The sequence below is a fragment of the Hevea brasiliensis genome, chromosome 14 (assembly GCF_030052815.1).
Source record: "Hevea brasiliensis isolate MT/VB/25A 57/8 chromosome 14, ASM3005281v1, whole genome shotgun sequence".
Taxonomy (NCBI): Eukaryota; Viridiplantae; Streptophyta; class Magnoliopsida; order Malpighiales; family Euphorbiaceae; genus Hevea; species Hevea brasiliensis.
Genome location: NC_079506.1, coordinates 80,929,308 through 80,942,439, shown reverse-complemented (window position 1 = coordinate 80,942,439; position 13,132 = coordinate 80,929,308).

The following is a 13,132-nucleotide window of genomic DNA, read 5'->3' as shown; positions in this document are numbered from 1 at the left end:
ACAACTCAATCATATCACACAGCCCCTCCTGGGCCTATCAAATCAATCATCCATCACAGTATGTAATATTTCAATTTAGTCCTTATAATTGACAATTTTTGCAAAAACTGCCCAAATAAGCTCTAAAAATTCTAAAACTTTGCCCCGCAGTCCTTAGCAATATTACTAAGCTATTGCAAAAAGAATCATAATTTTCTAAGCTACCACGAATATTTTACGGATTTTTAATCCTATTTAAGCACTAGAAAATTACGTAAAAACAAGGTTTGGGTTTACCTTTGCCGATTCCGACTTGAGGCAGCGCTCGGGGCGTCGACAATAGGGGCTAGCCAAAACCTCGGTCCAATTCGGAGACTTTTCCCGTAGCAGATGCATGTAGCCGAATTTCATGAATCGAGGATACCTACACAAAGCCCATAACACGGGGTTAGTACATAAATTTTCCGAATTTTCTAAGCTCATTAAATGCTCGGAAAAACAACTGCGAAGTTCCGTGGGACCCACCAAAAGCGGTGTCGAAAAATTTGAAATTTATGTCTCATGAAGCTCTCGGCGAGTGGAAGCTGGTAGCCTCGGTTTTCTCGAGGGATTCACGGTTTTGAAATCTAGCCCAAAAGTCGAAATGGGCTAAAATCTTCCCGAGCAAAAATCGGACAAACCGCTCGATGGATTTGGCGTTCTTGGTGTCTATGGAAAGCTCTCGCCGAGTAGATGATTTTAGACACAAGACCGGTCAATTGGTGGCCGGATCGGCGGATTTTGGTGGGAAGTCCGACGATCAGCTGGCGCTGCGTCCTTTCAAGGCCATTTCCGCGTTCAGAGGCGGCGGCCGTGGGGAAGGCGAGGTGGGCGCCGCGAGGTGGGGGCGTGGGGAGGCGGCGCGCAGCAAGGGGAGGAGGAGGAGAGAAAGAGAGAGAGAAGAGGGGAGGGTCGAGCGCGGGAGGGAGGAGAAAAGAGAAGAGAAGACCGGTCCGATTCGATCGGTCCTATCCGTCCGATTCGATTCGGGGTTCGATTGAATACAAAATTTTGAATTTTTACTCTGCCTCGGGACCAGCGAGGTCCAAAAATTCGAAAAATTCGAGAAAACTTCGAGAAAAATCGTAGACTCCAAATATATTTTTAGTTTTACCACGTGGTCTTTAAATTAATTTTTAAAATTCATCAAAGTTTATATTTTCGGAAAATCGAACCCGATTTTTAAAATCCGAAAAATCTCAAAAAAATTCCTAAAATTTAAATAAAATTAAAATACTAAAAATGCTCATAAAATTTAAAATTTTGGGGTGTTACATTCTTTCCCCCTTGCAGAAAATTCGTCCTCGAATTTTACACAAGGCAGAATAAAGCACATGATTATACATTGAACAGATAAGGGTACTTGCTACGCATGTCCCGTTCTGACTCCCAGGTGCACTCTTCCACTGACTGACTCCTCCACAAAACCTTAACCATAGGGATCTGTTTGGATCTCAGCTGTCTCACTTGGTAGTCCACTATGGCTACAGGCTGCTCCTCAAATGTCAAGTTCTCTTTTAGCTCTATCACATCCGGCTGCAGTACATGAGAAGGATCGGGAATGTATTTCCTGAGCATGGAGATGTGAAACACGGGATGAACGTGAGAGAGGTTGGGTGGTAGCTCCAACCGGTAGGCAACTGCTCCAACTCTATCAGTAACCTCAAAAGGTCCAATATACCGAGGTGCCAACTTGCCCTTCTTTCCAAATCTCATGACTCCCTTCATTGGAGAAACCTTTAGGAATACATAGTCGCCCACTGCAAACTCCACATCCCTCCGTCTGGGGTCTGCATAACTCTTCTGTCTACTGAAAGCTGTCCTCAGTCGTTCCCTGATTAAAGGAACTACCTCTGAAGTGTACTGCACTAGGTCTACATCATGCACCTTCGCTTCCCCCATTTCTGTCCAACACAGAGGAGACCTACACTTTCTTCCATATAATGCCTCATAGGGTGCCATCCCTATGCTGGAGTGATAACTATTGTTGTAGGCAAACTCCACCAAAGCTAGCTGCTCATCCCATTGACCTCCAAAATCCAAGACACTCATGCGAAGCATGTCTTCCAGTGTTTGGATTGTCCTTTCAATTTGTCAAATGCATGCGAGGGTGGAAAGCCGTACTGAAATTCAATTGTGTGCCAAGTGCCTCCTGCAATTTTCTCCAAAACCGAGAAGTGAGCGGTGCCCTCATCGGATATTATGGGCGGAACTCCATGCAATCGACTATTTCTCGAATGTAGAGGGCATCTTGTGCCACGAATATGTAGTCTTCACGGGTAAGAAGTGGTGATTTGGTCAAGCGATCTACAATTACCCATATCGAATCACATCCTCGCGTGATGCGAGGCAACCCGATCCACAAAATCCATAGTGATCATTTCCCACTTCCATTACGGGATAGGAGCTCTTGCGGCTTCACGGCGGTCTCGTGTTCAAACTTCACCTTCGACAAGTCAAGCACTTGGACACAAAGTCCGCTACGGCGTCCGTTCTAAGGCCGTTTCGGCGTTCTGGCGGCCGGCCGTGGGGGAAGGCTGAGGTGGGGCGCGGGCGAGGTGGGGACGCAGGGGAGGCGGTGGCGCGGCAAGGGGAGGAGGGAGGAGAGAGAAAAGAGAGAGAGAAGAGGGGAGGGCTGACGCGCGCGGGAGGGAGGAGAAAAAGAGAAGAAGACCGGTCCGATTCGACCGGTCCGATCCGGTCCGGTTCGATTCGACCGATTCGATTCAGAATACAAAATTTTGAATTTTTACTCTGCCTCGGGACCGAAAATGAGGTCCAAAAATTCTGAAAAATTCCAGAAAACTCAGAAAAATACGTAGACTCCAAATATATTTTTAGTTTTGCCACGTGGTCTTTAAATTAATTTTTAAAATTCATCAAAGTTTATATTTTCGGAAAATCGAACCCGATTTTAAAATCAAAAATCTCAAAAAATTCCTAAAATTTAAATAAAATTAAAATACCAAAAATGCTCATAAAATTTAAAATTTTGGGGTGTTACAGCCGGTCGTATGGCTGTACGGTAAAATTTTCCTTTTAATTTATTGGGAATCTTACGATCACATAAAACTCCCGTGTACGTCTCCACTTCAACCATCGGCTTTAATCCTATGACTAACATCCTCCTCACATCCCCATCTACTTGAGCAGTGAGCCTAGATATTTAAAGTGATTACTTTGGGACAGTACCACTCCATTCAAACTAACTCCTTCCCTATCACGGTTTGGCCTTCTTGAACTTGCAATGCATGTATTCTGTCTTCGTTCTACTTAACTTAAAACCCTTTGACTCTAGAGTACTTCTCCAAAGTTCTAGCTTCCTATTGACTCCTTCTTGTGTCTCATCTATCAGAACAATATCATCCGCAAACATCATGCACCAAGGAATACTCTCTTGTATATGTTTCGTCAGTTCATATAAAACTAATGTGAAAAGGTAAGGGCTTATGGCTGATCCTTGGTGTAATCCAATTGAGATCGGAAAATCTCTTGTGTCCCCTCCTTTGTCGCACAATAGTAGTTGCTCCTTCATACATATCTTTCAATACTTGTATGTACCTAATAGATACCCTCTTTTGTTCTAACACATTCCATAAGACCTCTTTTAGAACACTATCATAAGTCTTCTCCAAATCAATAAAAACCATGTGTAGATCTTTTTTCCCATCTCTATATTTCTCCATTAAGCTTCTAATGAGAAAGATCGCTTCCATAGTTGAACGACCAGGCATGAAACCAAATTGATTGAGAGAGATAGAAGTATCATGACGTAGTCGATGCTCCACAACTCTCTCCCACAACTTCATAGTATGGCTCATGAGTTTAATTCCCCTATAGTTTGAGCAACTCTGTATGTCTCCCTTATTTTTAAAAATAGGTACTAAAATACTCTTCCTCCATTCATCAGGCATTTTCTTTGAGTTTAGAATCTTATTAAATAATTTAGTTAACCATGCCACTCCCATATCTCCCAAATACTTCCATACTTTAATTGGTATTTCATCGGGTCCATAGGCTTTACCCACTTTCATTCTCTTAAGTGCTTCCTTTACTTCTAAAGATCTAATCCTTCTAGTATAATTTACATTCTTTTCTATTGTTCTATAATCTATATTCACGCTATTTCCATTTTGACTATTATTAAAGAGATCCTTAAAATAATTTCTCCATCTTTCTTTAATGTCCTCATCTTTCACTAACACTTTTCCTTCTTTATCCTTAATGCACCTAACTTGATTGAGATCTTGACATTTCCTTTCTCTACTCCTTGCTAATCTATAAATATCTTTCTCCCCTTCTTTAGTTCCAAGTTTCTCATATAACTTTTCAAAGGCCTGTGCTCTTGCTTGACTAACTGCCTTTTTTGCCTCTTTCTTTGCTATCTTGTACTGTTCATATACCTCATTATTATCACATTGTCACGTGACCCTTTCTACTCTTTGAATAAGTCTAAGTAATTGATTTTTTGTTTTGATTTATTTGTTAATTAGTTGCCCTTTTTGCTGCTGTTGACTAGCAGAGTTTACTTCCATGTAAATAGCTATTACATTAGCTATCCGCTATTTAAGTGAATGAATAATCAAGTCCAAGGCAGGCAGAAATAACTTAAACGTTCTTTTGACGTTGAGGCCTTGGTTTCCTCCATTAAACCTACTTTACTTTTTTTTTTTTTTTTTTTCCCTTAAGCTCATATCAGAATAGGTTCAAGAAGTAAAAAACAGTTTGTACCAAAGTGGTATCAGAGCTCGGGAATGGACCAGAGAGTGGAACAATTAGAGCAAAGCGTCGATCACTTTACGGTGGGCGAGGAGGGATTGCGAAAGCGTCTAGAAGAGCTTTTTCCCAGCGATGTGCGAATGGATCGGTTAACTTCCCAATCTTCTCAAGGGAAGGGCATCGATTCGGATCGACAACTCGAGAATCGAGATACGACCCTACTTGATTCGGGCTACCTCCTCTTATCGCCAAAGATGGTTAAATTGGACTTCCCGCTTTGATGAAAAGAAGATGCCACGAGTTGGGTTTGTCGGCGAAACAGTTCTTCCAATTTCATCGAACCCCGATGAGGATAGAGTGGAAATAGCTTCCTTCCACATGATTGGAGACGCCCAATTGTGGTATCAAGTCTTTGCGAAGGAAAATCCTTCTATTACTTGGGACGAATTTAAAGAGGATTTTACTCACGATGCAGCGCAAATCAACTATGATTTTTTGGTGAGTTAGCGAAATTACAGCGAACCTTTGTGCAATAAATGTCGAGTTCGGTTGAAAAGCGCTAGCCAAGGTGGGAGATCTATCACGAGCTAGGCGGTGAGTTGTTTAAATCGATGGGTTGGCCCTGCGATTGACGACGTTCAAGCCAATCGGCCAAAATCTTTATCGAAAGCCATTGCGCTTGCTCGGTGTTTGAAGCAAGAAATTCAGCTACGAGGAAGGGATTCTCCGCCCCTCGCTGCATCGGGCACCACGTCAAAGCCCAACTAATTCTCCTCGGTGACTCGGTAACATCAAGAGACGACTTGGGATGAGCTCAACGAGCGGAAGAGATTGGAGTGCGTGTTTCAAATGCAATGAGAAATTTGGGCTGGACATAGGTGTAAAAAGCTTTTTCTATTCAAGTCGTTCTTGAAGATAGCGATGATGATCTTGACATGGAAATAGAGGAGCACGATCCTCTGGAAGAGATACGACCATCTCCTTACGCGATTGCTGGTTTCTCTTCCTCTGAGAAGAGATACCGACCATCTCCTTACACGCGATTCTTTGGTTTTGAAGGACCAGAAACAATGAGACTTACTGGAGCAGTTGAGAAATTGAAGGAATCATTCTTGTTGATTAGGCGGCACTCATAATTTTGTGAGTGAAAGTTTATAAAAAGAGGATTGAGCCGACTAATGCAAAGAAATTGAAGGTACAAGTAGCATCAGGGAGGAATTAATAAGCCTGTAAATGTACACAAACACAAATACTCATTCAAGGAAGCACGATGGTGTTGATTTGTACATTTTACGATGAGGGCTATGATCAGTTTTAGGGACTCGTGGTTGCGAACACTCGGTCCAATAATTTGGGATTTTTCGAAACTTCTAATGGCATTTTTCCAGAATGGGAAGCATGTAATTTTTCAGGGCTCTCAAATTCCAGAAAACCAGATTGTGTCGGCTGAACACATGGAGCAGCTTGTGAAGCTTCTAAAACGGGGATTCCTATTGCAAATTACGGGGAGTACACAATCTTGTTCACGAGTTCCCAAAGCGCATCCCGAAATACAAGGTCATTGGAAGAATTTAGAGGAGTTTTGGCCAAACCAAAGGGATGCCACCACAATGCCATGACCATAAAATTCCATGAAGACCCAGAGCAGGATTTGGTAAGACCTTACTTACCCCATTATCAAAAATCCGAGATTGAAAAGATTGTGAAGGAGTTATTTACTGCTGGGATAATTCGGCCAAGCCAAAGTCCATATTCTGCCCCTGTTTTATTGGTGAAGAAGGCAGATGGATCTTGGCGAATGTGCGTCGATTATCGGGAATTAAACAAAAATACAGTCAAAGATAAATTTCCCATTCCTATTGTTGAAGAGCTGCTGGATGAACTTGAGGGTGCTCAATTCTTCACCAAATTGGACCTCAGATCAGGTTATTATCAAGTTCGAGTTAGCCCTCCAGACATTGGAAAAACAGCTTTCCGAACTCATCAAGGACATTACGAGTTTCTAGTAATGCCCTTCGGCCTCACCAACGCTCCATCAACGTTTCAGTCTTTGATGAATGAGGTATTCCAAAAATATTTGAGGAAATTTGTCCTTGTGTTCTTTGATGACATACTTATCTACAGTAAAACTTGGAGTGACCATATTCAACATTTAAGAATTGTATTTTCAATTTTGCAATCTCATCAATTATTTGTAAAAATTGAAAAGTGTCAGTTCGGCCAAAGGGAAGTTAAGTACCTTGGTCATGTGATTTCTAATGGTGGAGTTACTGTAGATCCAGCAAAGATAGAAGCTATTCAGAATTGGCCAAAGCCTTCATCACTGAAAGCTTTGAGGGGATTTCTGGGGCTGTGTGGTTATTACAGGAAATTTATTCAACATTTTGGGAAAATTGCTGGTCCTTTAACCAACATGTTGAAGAAAGATGGGTTTCGGTGGTCACCGCTGGCAGAAGATGCATTCAATAAATTAAAGGTGGTGATGACTGGTGCTCCAGTTTTGGCTCTACCGAATTTTAGTAAGCCATTTATAATTGAATGCGATGCTTCGGGGTCGGGCATAGGGGCAGTACTTATGCAGGAACGCCCAATTGCTTTCTTCAGTCAAGCTTTACATGGTAAGCACCTCCTTCTATCTACTTATGAGAAGGAAATGTTGCTTTGGTTTTAGCTGTGCGAGAAATGGCGATCATACCTCCTCGGTCGAGAAATTTATTGTTGGATGATCATCGAGTTTGAAGCACTTGTGGAATCAAAATCACCACTGCTGTCCAGTGAATTGGTTGATAAATTAATGGGGTTTGATTTCATTATACAATACAAGGGAGGCAAAGACAACATTGTTCGATGCTTTGTCTAGAAGGGAGAATATGAGACTAATGGCGGGCAAGTTTTTGCAATCTCTTGTCCAATTCCACCTTTGAATGATTCAATTAAGGAAGAAACTAATTCTCTTCCAATGAAAGCAAAGGTGCGACAAGTCCAAAAGGAGAGGCTTTGGGACCACAGGAATATGTAGATGGCATCTTATTTTTCAAAGGAAGGATTTATTTGTCTAAAAATTCAGCTCTGATTCACGATATTATTGAGCAATTCCACAACAAGACTCATGAAGGTTTTTCAAGACCCTCCAGAGGATAAGGTCCACTTTTTACTCACCAAATCTTAAGAGTAAAGTGCGAACCTTTATAAGGGAATGCGATGTCTGTCAGCGACACAAAGTTGAAAACACTCTTCCGGCCGGGCTGCTACAACCACTTCCAATTCCTAACAGAATTTGGGAAGAAATTTCTATGGATTTTATTGATGGCCTACCGAATTCCAGTGGCAAGACTACCATATTTGTGGTCGTGGATAGACTTTCAAAATATGCCCATTTTGTCCCCATTTCCCATCCTTATACTGCTGTGACTATTGCTCAAGTATTTTTTGATCACATATTTAAGTTCCATGGAATGCCACTGTCCATTGTGTGCGATCGTGATCCAGCTTTTACTAGTTCATTTTGGAGGGAATTGTTTGAGCTCAATGGTACTCGGTTCAATTTCAGTTCTGCTTATCACCCACAAACCGATGGGCAGACAGAGGTGGTAAACCGAACATTGGAGATGTATCTCAGATGTTTTACAAGTTCCAAACCCAAATTATGGACTAAGTGGCTGTCGTGGGCGGAATATTATTATAATACAAGTGTTCATTCTGTCACCAGAAAAACTCCATTTGAGGTAGTTTATGGGAGACCTCCACCTGTATTGCTTTCATATGTTACGAGAGCAGCTAAGGTTGCGGCGATCGAACAAGAGCTGGTTGACCGTGATCTTTGTGATTCAAGAACTCAAGGAAAAATACTGGGCCCAAAATCGAATGAAGCAAGTCTATGACTTAAAGCACCAAGAGAGAGAATTTCTGTGGGTGATTTAGTGTTCCTCAATTTGCATCCTTACAAGCGAGGACTCTTGCTTTGAGAAAGAGTTACAAATTAGCGGCCAAGTATTATGGGCCCTTCAAGGTATTCTGAGAATTGGTCTTTGTTGCCTATAAATTGGAGCTGACGGAACCAAGGTACACCACTGTGTTTCATGTATCTCTTCTCAAGAAGCATGTTGGAACTAAAAGCACAATACTGGCAGTTGCCATTCTTGGATGATGGTGGTGAATTAATTCCATAACTGAAGCTATTTTAGGCAATGAGAACCAAAAGGAGGCGAGAAGTCTTGATTGATGGCACAATTTATCTCCAGCTGAGGCAACTTGGGAGGAATTAAGTAAGATTAAACAGAAATTTCCAGATGCTTCTCTTGTGGACAAGAGAGTTGTTTAAGGGGAGGGGAATGTCACGTGACCCTTTCTACTCTTTGAATAAGTCTAAGTAATTGATTTTTTGTTTTGATTTATTTGTTAATTAGTTGCCCTTTTCTTTCTTTGTTGACTAGCAGAGTTTACTTCCATGTAAATAGCTATTCTGTTAGCTATACTGCTATTTAAGTGAATGAATAATCAAGTCCAAGGCAGGCAGAAATAACTTAAACGTTCTTTTGACGTTGAGGCCTTGGTTTCCTCCATTAAACCTACTTTACTTTTTTTTTTTTTTCCCTTAAGCTCATATCAGAATAGGTTCAAGAAGTAAAAAACAGTTTGTACCACACATTTAGGTAATTTCTTATACCATTCCCTTTTTCTCTTCACTGCCTTTTGTACTTCCTCATTCCACCACCATCTCTCTTTTGAGGGTGGTCCATGTCCTTTAGACTCTCCAAGTACTTTTCTAGCTACTTCTCTAATCTTTGATGCCATCAGTATCCACATATCATTGGCCTCCATATCTAGCTTCCATACTTCGGACTCGAGAAGCTCATTTTTTAACTTCACTTGCTTTACTCCTTTGAACTCCCACCACTTTGTTCGAGCTACACTATTTCTTCTGACCTTACTTGAATTGTTTCTAAACTTGACATCCAAGACCACCAACCTATGTTGACTTGTTAAAGCCTCTCCTGGAATGACCTTGCAATCCTTGCATAGAGCTCTATTTGTCTTCCTGGTTAAGAGGAAGTCGATTTGGCTTCTATGTTGCCCACTTTTGAAAGTCACTAAATGTGACTCTCTTTTTATAAAGTAGGTATTTGCTAGTATTAGGTCGTATGCCATAGCAAAATCCAGGATGCTTTTTCCCTCCTCATTTCGACTGCCAAAACCAAAACCTCCATGAACATTCTCATAACCTTGCCTATCACTTCCTACATGTCCATTCAAATCTCCACCAATGAAAACATTCTCTTCATTCGGTATGCTTTGCATTAAATCATCCATATCTTCCCAAAACCTTTGTTTACTCTCACTGTCTAGTCCTATTTGTGGAGCATAAGCACTAACTATATTTATTGTTTCTCCTTCTAGTACTAGCTTTACTAGTATAATTCTATCTCCTACTCTTTTCACAGCTACTATTGCGTCTTTCAATGTTCTGTCTATGATTATACCCACTCCGTTCTTGTTTCTCTCCTTTCCGGTAAACCACAGCTTGTACCCTGAATTACCCACTTCCTTACTTTTCTCTCCTACCCATTTAGTCTCCTGAATGCAAGCAATATTCACCCTTCTCCTTTCCAAGGTATCCACAAGCTCCATTAATTTTCCTGTAAGTGATCCAACATTCCAAGTACCAACCCTAATCCTCCTCCTATCTTGCTCCTTCCTAATTGGTCTCCTTCTATGATATCTTCTATTGTTTTCTATGTCTATCTTGTGTTCTGTTCCACTATTTGTTCTACTATCTGTCCTATGAACTAACTTCTTTACCCACACCCATCCATAATGTGGGAACCCTTGCTCACTTAACACCACACTCGGGGGCCGGCATGGCGCGTCGCTTTCGGTGAACGCCCTACACCCTTGCATATTTATCACTACACCCGGGCTCCGATGTAGCGCGTCGTTAGTAGAGGACGCCCCAACGTTTATATCATTTGAATCCATATCATAGGGTGTGACGAAATTTTTACGCTGGTTGTCACCTACCGCAACCCTCCTCCTTTATCCGGGCTTGGGACCGGCTAAGCCAAACTACTTAGGCGGAGTTAATTATTATAGTTAAATTTAAATTTAATTAATATTTTAATGTTAATTTAATTTTCATTAAAATTTATTTTAATTTATTTAAATTTCATCTTAAATTTATTATTTAAAAAATATTCAAATTTATTTAATTTTATAAATTTTAATATTTTATTTAAAATCATTTTTTCAATATTTTTTATATTTTATGAATTTATTAATTCTTTTAAAACTCTTAATATTAAGATGACAATTGGTAAATTATTCATATTTTTAATATTTAAATATTTTTTAAATTAGTTAAAATTTATTTTAAATTATTTAAAATCATCTTAAATTTATTATTTGAATAATATTTAAACTTGTTTAATTATATATTTTTTAATATTTTATATAAATTTATTTTTATTAATTTTTTATTTTATAAATTTACTAATTTCGTAAAATATCTAAATTTTATTTACTTAAAATATAATATGTAAGATAATATGAATATTATTATAAAAATATATTTTTATATTTAATTATTGAATTAATTATATAAATGAATTCAAATAAAGAATTCACAATACATAAAACTCAAACCCAATATGGATATTACTTTTTAAATTTAAACTTATTTTAAACCCAATTACACACTGCTCGAATCCCTTTCAATAGCATTTAATTGGATTGAATATCTAAAAATACCATACTGTTGCCATCTCTAAGCAGATTATATTTTAAAATTATTCTTAATTGAATTTAAAAAAATTTATATTATTATTTTGATTTAATTTTAAATTTTATTAAAATTAAAATTGAATTAAATTATATATATATATATATATATATATATATATATATATATATATATATATATATATATATATATATATATATAAGCATTACACATTTTTGAGGATTTAACCCAAAATCGTTTAGAGTGGAGAAAGTGAATCCATATAGTCGATCCCAAATTTTTGGGATAAAGGTTTAATTGAGTTGAGTTTATATATATATATCAAACCGAATCAAAATCAAATTAAATTGAAATTAAAAAAAAATTAGCTATTTTTAAAAAATAATAGAAGGGGGAAAATATGTATTATTTACCAAATTGTCAAAACTCTTTAAAGGCATAAAAATAGGGTAAAATTAATAAATGTTTGAGATTGCAATTGAATTGATTGAAAGAACATCCACTCACCCATATAATTTCTGGTAATTACAAATGGTTGACAATGTCAATTATTATATGTCCTCCATGAAATCAAATTAAAGCGTTGAATCTTTATTAATATTATTATTTTTATTAGAAGGATGGCTGTAAATTTGATGTCAATATTATAATTTTCACACTTGATATCATTAGTTTAGTAATTCATCTCCTAATGTTGGTAATTATAATGTCTTTTACTACCAATCAAATTTCTCAAGTCGAGTCGATTCAGTTAGTAAAACTTAGTTATCGCTTCTATAAATTGAGAGTTCGATCTATAAACTTTTATTATTATATGAATTTATCAATAAAATTTCTCTAGCATTGTCATTACCGTCAGAATCACTAAACCTGTCAACTACATTCACAGAATTAGAGAGTGTTGGCATATTTCAGGACCGAAAATGAACCTGATTTCTCTTGAAAAACTTGACTTTCATGAATTCAAATACCGTGCAAATGCAGATAATGGAGTTCTCAAAGTGTGTAAAAGTTTTATAGTACTCATGAAAAGCAATTTGGTTTCAGTATTGTATTTTCTTTAGTGTAGTATAATTTTAGAGGAAGTTACAGTAGCGTCCAAAAATAATAATGTGAATCAGACTCAATTATGGAATAAGCGTTTTGATCATATGAGTGAAAGAGATTATTTCTGTTGAGCAAGCGGGATTTGTTGGAAGGATAGAAAACAAAATTTGTGAACTTTTGTAAATATTGTGTATTTGACAAATAAACCAAGATAAAATTTAATAAAAAAGGTAATGCACAAAATCAGAGGAACAGTTATCACATCCCTTGATTTTTAAGTGTATATCCGTATTTGAATTTTTTCTATAACAAAAATAAATAAATAAAACAACTGAATTTTTCAACTTGCCCAAATACTATAATGTTGGTAATGATCTATTCTAAATCCAATTATACATTATTCGAACTCATCTCAATAAATTTAATTGGATCGGCCATCAGATGTCCAAAAATACTATATCCGATGCCATCCATACTCAAAGTTATATTTTAGAATTATTCAAAATTGAAATTAAAAAAAGAATAGAATTGTAAAAAAATTTTGTTAATTTTTATTTAATTTTCATTTTTTTAAAGTTTAAATTAATCAAATTATATTCTGATCAAATGAAA